Consider the following 16,417-nt stretch of genomic DNA (forward strand, 5'->3'; position numbering starts at 1 on the left):
ATAGACTTGGCTTTGTTGGCATGGTCTGACCATGGGGTCTAGGCTGGATTGGAAGCACATGCCTAGGAGCACCTGGTGTTCTTGATGACACATGTGGGGCAGCTGGATGGGGGCTGAGGTGTTATGACAGATAGGGGTGTTCTCATCCCAGAATTCCTGGTCCAACGGGGAATTTCTGGAGTTGGAGGCCATAGAAGCAGGGCAGTTTCTGATACTGGAGGTTGTTAAGAGGTGGTAGAGATATGACACTTGCCTGAGATGCTAAAGAAAGGCTCAGGCTTCTGTTAATGGCTCTGAAACCATCCAAGATGCTAGCAAGAATTGGGGTAAATGGACAAGCTGTTGGACTGAGGCTGACTCCACTTGGGGGTCCAGGACTGCCTCATTCAGATGAGGTGAGATCAGAGCCAACGGTGCCCATCTGTGGTTCAGCTTTTAAATATTAGGAAAACCAACCGTTCTTAATGCCAATTTTTCAAAAGGGAGATTTCAAAAGGCAAGAAACGACAAATACAAACTTAACCAGCATGATTTGTATTGCATTATTGAGTCCTCCCTGAAGGTGTTAAAAAAGATGCATGTTTTCCATTGACCTCCTTGAAAAACACTTGTGGATTTTACCTTTAATAAGTCCCTTTTGGTTCTCACTCTCCAATTACTTGTGTGATCACCTAATAGTGTTTTGATCTGGACTGTATTTCTTGTTTTAATGATTAGCATTTCATACATAGACTCTTTGTGAAATGCAAGATAAATTGCCTTTATTTCTTCCCCTTGATCAGCCACACGTAGCACTCCATAAAGAAAATGATCATATTTTTTACTCTCAAATGCCTATTATGTGGCTTTTGAGCAGAGTATACACTTACCTCATTTTTCAGATGGGTAAACCAGGCCTTCAGCAACTACTGAACTTGTCTAATTGACTCACTTAAAAAAATAAAATTCCCGAGTATTTGCTAGATAATAATACGTGGAAATAGTATCATGGTTTCTAAGTTTCACTTTTCACGAAATTCAATCTTTGAAATGATCAAATTTTCTAAAGAAGAGACTTTGTTTACAATTCACCACTGTGCCTCAGACTCTGAAACAGTATATGCACTCAAATATTTTTGAATGAATAAATGAACCGTATCATCTCTTCATTTAGTTTTATTTGGGATGGTCAAATTGCTTTTTGCAGGAGGTAACTTTGTTATGGTAAATATATACAAAATAACGAATATAAGGTACATATATACATATAATTTGAATATTAATTATAAAGCAAACACCCAAATACCTGCCACCCAACTAAATATTTCCTTAGGAGCATCTTGCGTGACCCTTCCCAATTGTGGCGTAGTCATTCATTCATTTTTGCCCCAGTATATAAATGTATCATGGTTTATTTTATGTTTTTCTATTCTGTAATAATGGACACTTAGATTGTGTCTTTTTCTTATGAACTGAGGGTCCACGAGCTTTCTTTTGCATGTCCCCTCCCATGCCTGTGCAGTACTGCTAAGGTATAGCTAGCCAGGAAATTGCTGTGTTGTAGGGTATAGTGGTGACGACTAGTTGTCCACCAATATCCATTTCCCCTTCTTCACATGTGGGTGTTCAGCTAGCCCGCATCCCCCAGCCTCCCTGGTGGACAGATGTGGCTGCGTGACTGCATTCTAGATAGTGGACTGTCTAAGCGGCTTTCCGTTCTGCTGCTTTGGGATAAGAGCCGTCTAGCAGTGGCAGGACCTCCTCCACGCTTTCTTCTCTTTCCCACTAGACAGAACTCAAATGTGGTAGTGGCCCAACTTCCACTTTGCTGAATATGACTTAGAAAGAACCAAATACCTGAATGACCAGGAGGATCAAAGCTGTCCCACTAATCAAACTGGAAACTTTGGAACTGCTGAGTAAAAGAAATAAACTTCTTTACCTTTAAGCCATTTTATTGTTAATACCTTTAGTACTGCAGCCTGTATTAATTAATACATAGGAAAGCACATGTAAAACTTTACTGAGCGATGCCATACTCCTGTGTGAACCATGGAACTGGTTTTCACCCCCACCAGCATTTGATGACAGCTTCTGTTGCTCTCTATCCTACGCACCCCAGCTATTGTCTGACTTGATTATTTTTGCCTGTCTGTGGCTGAGAAGCATTATCTGCATGTTTTCATTTGCAAACGAGGTTGGGTGTCTTTTCAGATACTGTTAGTTTATTCATATTTCTTCTTATCGGAAATGTCTGTTTGAATCTTTTGCCCCCTTTCTAATAGTGGATACTTTTTTGTGGTCAAATATATATAACACAAAATTTGCATTTTACTCATTTTAAGTGTACAAGTCAGTGCCATTAAGTATAGTCACAATGTTGCACAACCATCACCATTTCATCACCCCAGCAGAAACTCTGTACTCATGAAGCAGTAACTTCTATTCCTCTTCCAGGCCCCAGTAACCTCTGATCTACTTGCTTTCTCTAAGAATTTAGCTACTCTAGATATTTCATCTATGTGGAATCATACATATTTGTCTTCTTGTGTGTGGCTTAAAAATGCAAAATGCTTCACAAATCTGCATGGCATCTTTGTGCAGGGAGCACGCTAATCTCTGCATAGTCCCAATTTTAGTATATGTACCATCAAAGTGAGCACTTGAGCACTTTTTAAACATTTACTTGATATTGGTTTGTGGAAGTTCTTTATACATTCTAAGTACTAATCCTCTTTTGGATTTAGGTTGTAAATATTTTTCTCTTAGGATGTGTCTTAGCTGTGTTTATGGTGTCATTTTGCACCAACATTTCTAATTTTATGTAGGCAAGTGTATCTGTATTTCCCTTTGCAGGGTGTATTTTTCTGTTCTTTTTATGAAATCCTCTTTCCCACACACTACTTTATCAGGATATTCTCCTGTATTTTCTTCATCAATATCTTCAAGTTTAGTTTTTAATATTTATTTTTAATCTACCTGGATTTAATATTTGGTGTGAGGTAAAAAAATCTAATTTAATTTTCAAATTATCTTAGCAACATTTATTAGTTTGTCCTTTCTTGCCACTTTGTAATGTTTCTCCCCTTTGGCATAGATTTTCCAAATACACACTGGTCTTAAATCCTTATGTCAATTCCACATTGTTTTAACTATGGCAGTTTTGATAGCTGGTAAGACAAGGTCCAACATTCTGTTGGTTTTCAAAATTGTCTTGGTTATTCTTTCCTTTGCTTTAGAATTTTAGGGACATGTTACCAATTTCTTCCAAAATATTGTGGGGTTTTGAGGGATACCTTTATGGAATTTATAGTTAAAATTGAGGAGATATGCAGAGATTGCTCACCCCAAAGTATAATCTATCTCCACAATTATTTACAACTTTAATTTAATATTCTATAATATTTTTCTATACAGGTCTTTCATTTTCATCTTTTTGAAATTTTGGATTAACAGGAGGGTACTTTTGATTAGTTTACATGGTTTGCATTTGTATGGTGAAGTCCTAGTTACAGCTGAGTCTTTCTCCCAGGAGATTTGTCACATGCCCCTACACTGTACCTGTTAGGTGGGAGCTTACTGAGCTGTCTCCCTCTGCTGGAATTTCTGTGTTTTCCTCTCAGGTGAGCCTGTAGTTGTTCATCTTCTAGTTTCAAATTAGTATTGAGTACACGGTATGCTTGCTTTTCCATTCTTGAGATTGACCAAGGAGAATGTCATTCAGCTCCATCCAGGTAAAAACAAATGATGTAAAGTCTCCATCTTTTCTAATGGCTGAACAGTATTTCATGGTATATATATACCACAGCTTATTAATCCATTCATAGGTTGATGGGCACTTCGGTTGTTTCCAGATCTTTGTGATTATGAATTGAGCTGCTATAAACATTTGAGGTCAGATGTCCTTATGATAAAATGATTTTTTTCTTCCCATTACCTAGTAATGGGATTGCAAGATCAAATGGAAGGTCTACTTTTATCTTTTTGGGGGTTCTCCATACTTCTTTCCAAAAAGGCCGTGTTAGTTTGCAATCCCACTAACAGTGTACAAATGTTCTTATCTCTCTATACCCACACTAGCATCTGCAGGTTTTGGACTTTGTGAATGGCCAAAATAAACACATGAAAAAATGCTCATTGTCCCTAATCATCAGAGAAACGCAAATCAAAACCACCTTGAGATATCACCTAATCCCAGTGAGGATAGCCTTTATCATTTAGGACTTTTAAAGCTTTCTTTTAATTTGTTCGAGGATTCTTCTTTTAAATTTCAGATTAATATGAGGGTTTCAAACAATTTGTTTACAATGTTTGCATTTGTTAGGTAAAGTCCTAAGTTGTAGTTGTGTCCTTCACCCAGGAAGTGTACCATATACCCTCACATTGTGCCTATTAAGTGGGAGAACACTGATTCCTCTCCCTCCTCCCCTCTCCCCCCTCTTCGTTCCCCTCCCCACAACTTGAATTGAGTTTTTCTCTTGTGTGGGTGTGTATTAGTGCGTCCAATGGCTTCATATTAGTATTGAGTACATTGGATATTTGCTGTTCTAAGACTCTTTAGAGCTTTTATTGTTATTAAAAATGCTGTATTATTAAGAATGAATTAATCTTATTTATTGTTGATATTTAAGAAACCAACATGTTTTTATATTTTGACTTGTAACAAGTAAACTTGCTCTGGTGTTTGGCCTAGTGGTTTGGGTTTTCTATATAGATAATCTTACTGTGTGTGACTTAACACCATTTTCTTTCTTTCCTCTCCTTATAGCTTTCACTTCTTCTTTACGTCTTATAGTGCTAGATAGGACCTGCAGTAAAATGTTAAATAGAAACAAGGAGATTTGTGGATTTGTGGTCTAATAAGAGAATACTTCTGAGGTTTCATCATTAAATGTAATGTTTTTTCCCGGGGGTTTTGGTAGTTACTGTGACTCAAAATAAGAAAATTCCTTCCTATTTGTTAAAAATTCCTTCCTATTCCTTTCCTATTTAACAAAAAATATTTGTTAAATATTTTTAAATTGTGAAAAAGCTCTGAATTTTTATCAAATGTTGTCTGTGTCTATTGAGATGTTCTGTCTCCATCTGATATATGCTTTATCTTTTATTAAAAGATAAAGGGATGAATAGATTTCTCTGAAATTAGACCATTTTTTCAATCCCGAGACACCCAGCAAGGTTATATCGGATTCTTAATATGGTTTGGGTAATATAGCCAGCCTTAAGTATTTGGAGGAGAGGCCCAAAGTTTAGACAATGTTGTTTCCTGTTTTGGTGGGTAGATTTTTAATTATTGATTTGATTCTTTTAAGATAAAAAACAGACTCAAATATTTTAATTTTTATTATGAATCAAGTTTGATATGCTGTATTTTCTTTTTGAGAAACATTTCTATTGTATCCAAGTACTTTCCAGTATTTTCCAATGTTTTAAAGCTTTGCTCTATACATGTGCCCCCATCCCTAACACTATCTGGTTTTGTTTTGTCCTATAATATACCCTACCTTACCTCTTTTAAATAAGCCCAATCCTGTTAAAAGCTCTTTTCTATATTACCAGTTTCTTTTGTTCAGAGAGCGAGTTTTGGGATACGAAGACCTTATTGATCATTTCTTTATTTTCCATACCTATAATTTTATGTATTTATCCTTGTGTTTGGTTTCTTTCCCTGGAGTTAGTCTCAGTTTTATTGCCCTTTTTTTTAGGCTGTTGAGTTAATTGCTTAACTTGTCAACTTTCTTCTATTCTAATATTTTACTCTAATATTCCAATTTAAGATATATTTTTCTTTCGATATGACTTTATTTTTTAAAATATGGAACTCTTCATGAATTTGCGTATCATCCTTGTGTGGGGGCCATGCTAATCTTCTCTGTATCATTCCACTTTTAGTATATGTGCTGCTGAGCTGAGCGCTAGATACCACTTTACATGCATGCCAAAGTTTTGAAAGGTAGTGTTATAATTACCATCCAATTTAAAAATTTTTTAAGTTGTCATCATGATTCCATATTTAAATGCTATTTAAAGTGTGTTTCAAAGTTTCTTTTGTTGATTTCTAATTGACCTCTAATTGAGGTCAGAGAATGTGACTTATATGACAAATTAAGGGTCTTTGTTGAGCTTTGGTTTATGGTCTGATAAGTAGTCAGTTTTTGCAATTGTTGTACATGAACTTGAGAATAATTTATAATTGCTAGTGATTGGATAGGGTTCCCTACTCATACACCTACTAAATTAAGCTGGGTAGTTATACTTTCCAATCTTCCATTTACTTAGTCTTTTTCATCTGCCTAATCTATTAATAACAAAATGAGGTATGTTAAAAATTTCTGTCTCTGATGATAGAATTGTCAATTTGTCCTTGAATTCTGCATTTTTTCCCTGAATATAATTGAGGCTGTGCCTTAGGTACATAAAAATTCAGAATTCATAGTGTCTTTCTCAAAGAATTATTCCTTTTATTATTATTGAGACTTCTTTATTACTAATAATGCTCTTTCCTTAATTTTTATTATGTTTGGTATTAATCTAGCTATACCAGTTCTTAAAAAATAATTTTTACCTGGTGTATTTTTTTTTCCCCATTTACTTTGGAGATGTGTGAGTCACTATGTTTTGGGGCATATTTCTTCTAACAGTATATAATTGGGTATTTTTCTTAACCAATCTGATATTTGTCTTTTCAATAATTAATTTATTTTATTTATGTTTATCCTGGTTGTTTGTATACTTGAATTTATTTCCTTTATCTTATTTTGTGCTTTACTTATACTATACTCTTTTTTCTTTTCTACTTTGTATTGTATTGATTAATTTTCATTATTCCTCTTTTTTTTTTTTTTCATTGTTTATCTGGAAATGGTCACCCTTGACATTTTAAAGCATAATTGGCTTGATAACATCTAAAATTATTCAATGTTTCTGCTTGCTTTCAGAATAGCAACAGGATTTTAGAAAACGTTTACATTTTTAACTACCGTCTTTAACGCTGTTCTTATTCAGTATATTAGTATTACCTTGTCTTTCTAAACCTTAACATTTTTGCCATGCTTTTACTTGTACTTATTTCTTTTCTCTTACTTTGCTCTTCTGATTTTATTTTCCTGATTCCTGAAATAGTTCCTTCAGTAGATCTCCTAGAAATAATGTCCTGGTGATAAATTCCTTTGGTCTTGTTTGAAGATGTCTTTTTATTTTTGGTCTCAGTTCTATATAAAAATGTAGCTGGATATAACATTTTAAGTTATATATAATTTTAGAACTTAACATATAATTTTATTTTCTTTCTGTACGTACAGTTTGTGGCTGAGATGCCTAATTGTCATCTATTGCAAGTTACTTGTCATTTCTCTCTGATAGCTTTTAAGATTTTTCCTTTCTGTCTTTGGTGTCCTGAAGTTTTATTACAATTTGTAATAAAAAATTGGTCAAGGATATTTGTTGTTTATTTTCTTAGGACTTCCGAAATCTTTGCTTCCTGGATCTGAATAATTAATTTCTTCAGTAGTTCTAGAAATTTATCTTCCATTGTCTCTTTGACTAGTTCTTGCCTCATTCCTTTTATTATTTTCTCTTAAGTATTTAAAAAGTTATGAAAGCCTTGTCTTTGCATCACACATATTTCTTAACCTCCTTTAATATTTCACATCTCTTTGCTTTTCTATGCTGCGTTATAGTTAATTTTTCAAATTTAACTGAAAGTTCAGTAAGCCTCTCTTTCACTCCTTAGTCACTTAAACCTATCCATTTAGTTTTTAATTTTGATGTCTGTTTAAAACTTTTCCTATTCTACGTGGATCTCTCTAAAATCTACAGATTTTTATAGTATCTGTTATTATTTTAAATATTAATATTTAAAAATATTTCTTACAGAGTATTATAATAGGGGTCTAATCTTATTTATCTAGTGGATTTTTCCATAATAGATTTAGTCATGTGTTCTATGATTTTGTTTTGTGACTTTATATTTGTTAGAGCTTAACCTGTGGAAATTGTGTAGAGAGTGTGTGCTTTTTGCATTTTCTTCCACTTAATGTTCCAGGGCTATTATGTATTCATATGAAAATTTTTTTTTCAGTTGACTTCTTAATGAGGAAGATATGAGATCATACAAGTAGAGTAAATCTGTACTCTAAATCCATGTGAATGAAGATCTAAGATAAGAATTCTGAGGGGAGATTATTTTCTTTCATATCATGAGCCCAGGCCAAGAAAGGTAAGCTTCGTTGTTCTCCTCTGAGACAGTGAGTAACTTTTTGCTTAGTCCATTCTTTCAATAAAGGTGTTGCCATTTAAAGCCTCAGATGTATGCAGTAGTCTTTTAAAAAAGTTTTTTCTTAAGTCATAAACACATAGGTCATGTATACATTGATGCCTTTATGGGGTACAATGTGCTGATTTTATATGCAATTAGGAATGCTTACATCAAACTAGTTAATATAGCCTTCATTTCATTTAATTAATTATTGTGTTAAGACATTTATACTTTATACTTAATAGATTGGACATGTACCCTGCAATATGAACCATAGGAATGGTCCCACTGTTTACCCTCCTTCCATCAAATCTCCCCCCTTCCCTCTGATCCCTCTTCTCCTCCCTTCTTCATCTTGGGTTATAGTTGTGATTTATCTTTCTTATGAAAGTATGAGTGATTATAAACTGGTTTCATAATAGTACCGAGTACATTGGATAATTCTCCTTCCATTCTTGAGATACTTTACTAAGAAGAATATGTTCCAGCTTCATCCATGTAAACATAAAAGAGGTAAAGTCTCCATCTTTTCTAAGTCTGCATAATATTCCATGGTGTACGTATACCACAACTTATTAATCCATTCATGGGTTGATGGGCACTTGGGCTTCTTCCATGACTTGGCAATTGTAAATTGAGCTGCAATGAACAATCTGGTGCAAATATCTTTGTTGTAAAGTGTTTTTTGGTCTTTTGGATACGCCAAGTAGAGGAATTGCAGAGTCGAACGGTAGGTCTACTTTTAGATCCCTGAGTGTTCTCCAAACTACTTTCCAAAAGGAGTGTATTAGCTTGCAGTAATCTTAGTTCTAACTTTTTGCCTTATATTCACTTGAAGCCTGCATCCGCTCTGTGTACATACTAAAATTCCAGCAGCTATACTTCCCAGATCAGAAATCAATCCCTACCCATACTATACTGTAAGCTTCCATTTTTGTCATTCTGGCTTTTACCACTTCTTTACTTCTATGCTCTTGAATTTATTTCTTTTATGGGCTCTGCAACATACTCACAAGAAATTATTTACACATTATTGAGTTTCCCTAGATGTCTCTAGCAAGAGTTTTGTTGGTTATTTATTCTACAGTATTATCCCAAAAGAAAGTTATTCTTTTACTATTTAATTATTTTCCTTTTGTTTTAGGTATGATATGTAATGACATTAGTTTTTAGCCAAAAACTATTCCTCTTTTAATCAAGCTTAAATTCATTCATATTCGTTATTGGAAGTTGTTTATGTAAATTCTTATAAAAACTTATAGGTTAAATAATAATTTTTCTTCTGCTTAAGTTCCTTTCAAATTTTCTTTTTTTAAACATAGGGATTATATTTTATTTTTATCTTCTCCAGTATTTTTGAGACTACATATACTTTTTTAAACTTTTAAGTTTTTACAACTCTTTTTAGACCAAGCTTACCTATTTTAAATCAATTTTACTATTTGTAAGATTCAAAAGTGAAAAAATAGCTTATGAATCCCTCCTGAAAAAATAGCTTATGAATCCCTCCCTCCTGAAATAGGTAGTTTCAGATAGCTTTGCTCTTCCTCTTCCTTCATATTCCTATTCTCTTTGGTCTTAGTTATTGTAATTTGAATGATTAAATCTAAATTTTAGCAAATAGAATTTTATATTTGCTAAATTGCATTATATATTATAAATATCTATATCATATTATAATACAGAATATGTATCTTCTTTATTTAGGCTAATTTTTACATTTTATTTAAATAAAAATTTAAAAAGATAAAAAATCAACATATACAAATAAAAATCAGTTGCATATCTTTATATTAATAACAACCCATCTGGAAAAGAAATTTAAACATCCCATTTTTAATACCATCAAAAATAATAAAATACTAAGGAATAAATTTAACTGAGAAGGTCAAAGATTTATATACACTGAAAGCTATAAAATATCAATGAGAAAAACTAAAAAAGATGCAGATAAATGCTAAAATATCTTATGTTCGTGCATTGAAAGAATTACTGTTGTTAAAATGTCTATACCTCTCAAAGTAAAATACATATTCAGCACACTTTCTATTAAATGTCCAACAGAATTTACCTCAGAAATAGGAAAAACAATTCTAAGATTCAGATAGAAGCACAAATGATCTCAAACATCCAAAGCAATCTTAAGGAGGAAAAAGAAGCACTGCATTTGTTGATTTCAAATTATATTACAAAGCTATAGTAATCAAAACAACATGGTGCTAGCACAAAAACAGATACATAGACCAATGGAACAGAACAGAGAGCCTAGAATAAACCTAAGCATGCACAGTCATCTAATTTTTGACACAGGCACCAAGAAGATACAAGGGAAAAAAGGATAGTCTCTTCAACCAATGGTGCTGGGAAATTGTATATTTACATGCAAATAAATTAATTCAAACCTCTATCTTACATCAAATAAACATAAACATAAAAATAAACTCAAAATGGATGAAAGGCTGAAACATAATATCTGAAAATATGAAGTTACTAGAAAAATGTATAGGGGAAAAGCTCCTTGACATTAGCCTAGCCAGTGATCTTTTGAATATCATATCAAAAGCTCAGGCAACAAAAGAAAATATAAACCAATGGGGTTACATCAAACTAAAAAGGTTTTGCACAGCAAAGGAAACAAACAACAAAATATTAGGCAGCCTATAGATTGGGAGAAAATATTCATGAACCACATGTCTGATAAGGGGACATGAAAAGTGCTAACACATCTCAATAGCCAAAAATAAAATGATAATCTGTCAAAAATGGGAGAACAACGTGAACAGTTATCCAAAGGAGACATAAAAATGGCTATTATGTATATGAAAAGGTACACAATTAATCATCAGGGAAATGTAAAGTGAAATCACAATGAGATATCATGTCACACTGTTAATATAGCTATTATCAAAATGACAAGAGAAAGTGTTAGTGAGGGTATAGAAAAAATGGACCCTGGTACACTGTGGGAAGCAATGTAAATTGGTGCAGCCGTTATGGAAAACACAATGGAGCTTACTCAAAAAATTAAAAATAAAACTACTGTGGAACAGGACCCCCTTTTCTGAGTTTATATTAAAAATAAATGAAATCAGCACCTTGTAGAGATATCCACACATTGATGTTCATTGTAGTATCACTCATAATAGCCAAGATAAGGAAACAACCTAAGTGTCCATCAATGGATTAGTGGATAAAGAAGGTGTGAAACACACACATACAGTGAAATATTGTTTAACCTTGAAAAAGACCCAGCCATATGCAACAGCATGGATGAACCTAGAGCAGCGGTTCTCAAACTGTGGGTCAAGACCACAGGACTGTATTAAAGGACTGCGGCATTAGGAAGGTGGAGAAACACCGACCTAGAGGATATTATCTTAAGTGAAATAAGTCAGACACAGAAAGAAAAATACTTCACGTTCTCTCATGGAATCTATCAAAATAAAGTAAAAAACTTAGACACAGAGAGTAGATCTGTGAGAGTAGGGACAACCAAGGTGGGGGGTAGAAAAATCGTAAGTGTAGGTCAAAGGGTACAAAGTTACAGCTATGTAAAATAAATAAAAAATATTAAAAGCAGTTTCCGAATATTTAACTTCTGTTTTAATTGATTTTATTGTGTAACATCAAACTTTCTATCTTTCGCATCTCTTAAGTAACTTTTTTTATAAACTTGCAAATTTTCTGAGTCCTGAAAATGTTCATTGCATTCAACTCGCAGGACTTTGTGTCATAAATTTTTCCTCTTAAAACTCTCTTGTTGGGTGGCTCCTGTGGCTCAAAGGAGTAGTGCGCAGAGCCCATATGCCGAAGGTGGTGGGTTCAAACTCAGCCCTGGCCAAAAACTGCAAAAAACAAACAAACAAACAAAATAAAAACTCTCCTGCTAAATAAAACTAAACAAAACAAAATACCACCCCCCCCCCGCCAACAAACTCTATAGCTCTTGCCCTGTTTTCTTGTGGAATTTAGTGTTCTGAACATAATGGTATGTAGTCCACTGTACATAACCTGTTTTTCTGTGTCCATATGTGTCTATTTGTGCTCATAGATAAATGTAAGATTTCATTAAAATATCTGTATAGTTCAAAAACATTGCTAGATTGAGGCTATTAGGTCTTTATTCAGACAAGAAGAGTGTTATTCGCTCAGATCTTTGTCGTTACTTTCAACTTTCACAGCATTTGTATTGGTCTGTATTCGAGAACTTCCTGGACCTCTTTTGAAGACTCTTTGGGTCTCTAGCACCTTGCGAGTGACTAGCACAGCTTTGTACATGCAGGTTCTCGATTCTCTGTCTTCCGTATGGTCTGTGTTCTCTCTTGCCATTTTTCCTCTCTGTGCCCCGTGTATGCCTTTTGCAAAGCTTCTGTTTCTCTATCTTCTACTCAACGTGCAGCAGCAACAGATCTGCTCCTCTCAGCCATCCCAATGTGCAGGTGAATTCTGACTCAGCATTTTTTTCCTTCTCTTATCTCTTTCTCTTCCTCTCTTCTCTCATTCTGATGTCTTTTAAACCCATTTTCTCATAAGTTTATTCCTTTTTCATACTGAGAAGTTTCTTGAAAAAGTCTTTGGATTCTGCAGAGCCCCATTTTCAAAGCAATGTTCCTCAGCTGTGTCACAAAGGTGCTGCTTTCAGTGCTTCAAGAGGCCTCCAGGCTGTCCTGGCTGCTCGTTTCTCCTCTGTAAGAAGGGAGAAACTTGTCAGTTCCCAATGTAGTTTGGTAGGCAGGCTGAGTGTATTGGCCTTGGATCCTCCATCTGTCTGTATAAACCTACAGTAATGTTCATTGCCAGTTGCCAGAAGGCTTCCTCTAGTGTATGCCTGCTGCACTGAGGTAGCATCTTTCTGCAACCACCATCCCAGTTATCTGGGGCTGGACCTGCTACGTCATAGGAAAAATTTTAGTCAGCATGATGCGCTGTCTTCACAGTTATTCCTGCGACTGTTCCAGGCACACACTTTCATATCTGCAGAATGCATTGTGTTTTCACCATCCCATCTATCTACCCAGTTGTTCCTCTCCTTTTAAAGCAGTTCCTGGGTATGAGAGATGATGCTGGGGAAGGGAGGAGGATGACAAGGGAGCTATTCTTTGGTTTGATGCTGAACCAACAATGGTGGTGATGATTATTTACTGCATTCCCTGGTTTGTCAAGATCCCGGGTGTCTGAGCCAGGTATTGGCTAAGAGGGAATTAAAACATCCCTCCTTATCTATTTCTGTAAAGCAGTTTCTCTTTAGAGAGGATAACTTGGCATATGTCATACATGTGCTTGACAGATTTTTCTTAATCCCGCTTCATTTGCCTTATAAGTATTGTCAGTTTCTTCCACGTCCTGGCATTAGGTTGTCCATCAGTGTTTGTTCACCTGGTTATGTAAGTCTTCATATTTGTCTGGATTTGCTGAGGTATTTTCCTGAGAAGCAAGAAGAGGCTTGCTGGAAGCCACTAGCCAGAGGCCATTTTGGAAGGAAAGTCCCACAATGTCGTTCAGTTGTTTGCCTGTCTTCCTGGGGAGAACATGAGATCCTTAAAAAGAGGGCTGGGTTCCTGGCATCGCTGGGTCCTCAGCATTTTGCAGCCAACTGGTGCAGACTTGCTGCTGAATAAATATTGAAAGAATGAACAAAAGATGGAGAGGAAGCTTTTTATTATTTGCCTATTATCCATATTAAAGTGTTTTAAGTGAATCTTAAAAGATCCATCTGCCTCTCAAAAAAGAGTTGAAAACGTGTCTTGCAGCACAAGAAGCTAATTAAAGGTAGCCTGGGCCATAGGGTATGTAATTAAACCTTTTATGTTGTAATAAAGTAATACTTATAAAGGAAAGGATGGGATGAGGCAACAATATCTTCTCATGTACAAGCCATGTTTATTATCATCTTCAGGCTGGTTATTATTTGTCTACTCCCTCTGCCACTAAGTAGAATGAAGAAAACAGGGTTAAATATAACAAAAGGGATGCAGGTTAGAGGTGGCCAGAAACCTTCTAGCAGGGTGACTTTACAATAGGCGGAATTACCAAGGGAAGTTGTGCAACTGCCTTCACTAGAAATGCCTTCCAACCATGTAGAGGCAAAACTGTTTAGAGGCAGGGAGTGAACTGGTTGGCTGCCCCCAAACCGTCAGATGGGCATCTGAGTCTTAGCAAAAGGGTGCAGTCACCCTTGGGTGCCTGGGAGCCCTCAGCTGCTGGGCTTGGCAGCAAGCATCTGTTGCTTTGAAGGAGTGAGTTACTGATATCAAACAGCTGAGTGATTAATCAAGAAAACAAGTGAGCATTTGACATCCGGAGAGAGAAAAAATAGTTGAGGAGATGCTGTAGGGAAAACAGGCACCCAGGCTTGGAGTCCCAAACCATTGGTGCTTTCAGGGCTATTTACAAATTATAACCCACTGCAAGAGAAAAATCAATCTGCTGCACAGCTAAATTAATATTTAACTTGCTCGAGAAAAGTCAATCCCTTGAATTATTGCAGAAATTAACAAACAGTCCCAAACTGACGTTCTTACCTAAGCCATTGGCATGTTTTAAAAGACATCAGGGCTGCTTCTTTCACGGCGTTCCGCATTGATGTTCCTACCCGACCCCTAGCCCTCTCCTGGAATCCTTCCTGCTTTTCTCCTCTCTCCTCTTCCTGGTGCAGAACACTTCCTTCAAATAAAACCTGACATAGACGCCCAGAAAAACAAAAGAGCAAAAGTTGTTGGAATAGAAGCGAGGTCTGAAGCCCCACCCCTTGTTCACCTCTGTATTTCTCCACCTGAGAAGGCTTCAGTACAGTTTTAAACCCCTGGACCAAGAACAGCTTGGTTTAAAACTAGCTTCCAAGCCTCATTGAACAGCAGAATCAACTGGGGAGGAGGGTGTGAAAAAATCACAGTCATGGGCCTATCTCATCCCCACTGATTTTAAATCTTTATAAACGAGGCCTAGGGATCCATACGCATTTAAAATTTAGAGGGCCTAGCTAGTGATTCTCCTGTAATTATCCTGGCACAGGCTGAAAGACCCTAGCAGAATTCTTCATTCTCCCTGGAATCTGTTTGGTGGGCCCTGAAGGCCTTCCCAGGTGTGATGCTTTGTAGCTGGATAATGGTCAGATCTATTTTATTTATTTTGCTCAGTCTGGAAGGGTCTCTGGCTACACCCACACAGAAATCTAACATGAGGACATGGGTGAGAGGGACAGCAAAGAAGGCTTCCTGGGAAAGGTGGGATTTGGGTAGAAATGGAGGGCAGGAAATTCAGTTCCACTCATTTTGCAAGTACATATCCAGCACAGTGCTTGCATGCAGATGGTGCTTAATACACAGGAGTTATAGCCATTGTGTTTAACCACCTCATCACCGTTTAACTGCTCCCCTGCTATACTCCAGAGTTTTACTCACCACCTTACATGCCCTTGCCTATTTTTTTTATTGCCATCCCTCCAGCACAGGGTAAGTGCCTTCCGAATAGGGCTATGTCGACTGTGTTTCCACAGCCTAGACCAGGGCCCACCTGGTGTACTACAGGAACTCAGAAAATATTTGTTGAATAGGTAGGCAAGTGTGTGACCACCCTGGTGTGAGTGACCTAATGGTCCTCCCTGACCCTGCAGGGTCAGACCATCATCAGGTCTATAGAAGAGTGGAGAGGAGGGAAGGGCACCTCTCCAGCATAACATGTGACAACTTCAAGGTAGGGTTCTGATCTGGAACCCTCTGGCCATCTCCAGAAAGAGGAAGAGAAAGTGGCACTGTCAGAGCTGAGGTGGAAGAATTGCTCCTAACTCCAAGGCCCTGTTCCCCTGTTGCCGCCTAAACATGTCCTTCCAACACACACCCAAGGCCCAGCCGCAGTATCCGTGCCCTGCTCTGCACACCTCTCCTTGCCCAGCCCTGGGCCATCCACACTGCCTTCCTGCTGTTTTACAGCTGACTTGTGATTCCTAGTCTCTCCCGCCTGAGGACATCTGGGGCCAGGCCCACTCTGTTCAAGTTCACAGAGTGCACTGCAAGTGACCAACAGTGGCAGTTAGAGGCTTATGCAGGAAAAGAGCAGCGAGGAGTTGGGACAGGAAGCACGGCCATACCCTGTGGGCAGCAGCCTGCAGATTCTCTGGACAGCATTGTTCATTCCACAGATATATGCTCTCACCCTTCGTGAGCCAGGCACCATTTTGGACAC

At 36.6% G+C, this 16,417-nt stretch overlaps 1 protein-coding gene and 2 non-coding genes across 3 annotated transcripts in view; 1 reads left to right on the top strand and 2 right to left on the bottom strand.

Annotated features, from left to right (window-relative positions):
- Positions 1–2,538: 2,538 nt before the first annotated feature.
- LOC128592961 (U6 spliceosomal RNA) lies at positions 2,539–2,642 on the bottom strand. Its single transcript, XR_008382164.1, has one exon. It is a non-coding gene; the product is annotated as a U6 spliceosomal RNA (small nuclear RNA).
- Positions 2,643–5,788: 3,146 nt separating this feature from the next.
- On the bottom strand, positions 5,789–5,895 carry LOC128592888 (U6 spliceosomal RNA). Its single transcript, XR_008382099.1, has one exon. It is a non-coding gene; the product is annotated as a U6 spliceosomal RNA (small nuclear RNA).
- A 2,279-nt stretch (positions 5,896–8,174) lies between these two features.
- Positions 8,175–16,417, top strand: part of EPHB1 (EPH receptor B1) — a 449,583-nt gene continuing 441,340 nt past the window's right edge. Inside the window, exon 1 of the mRNA XM_053600199.1 lies at positions 8,175–8,197. The gene's annotated coding sequence lies outside the window, so the exon portion shown is untranslated. The remainder of the gene's footprint in view (positions 8,198–16,417) is intronic.

The sequence above is a fragment of the Nycticebus coucang genome, chromosome 8 (genome assembly GCF_027406575.1).
Source record: "Nycticebus coucang isolate mNycCou1 chromosome 8, mNycCou1.pri, whole genome shotgun sequence".
Lineage (NCBI taxonomy): Eukaryota > Metazoa > Chordata > Mammalia > Primates > Lorisidae > Nycticebus > Nycticebus coucang.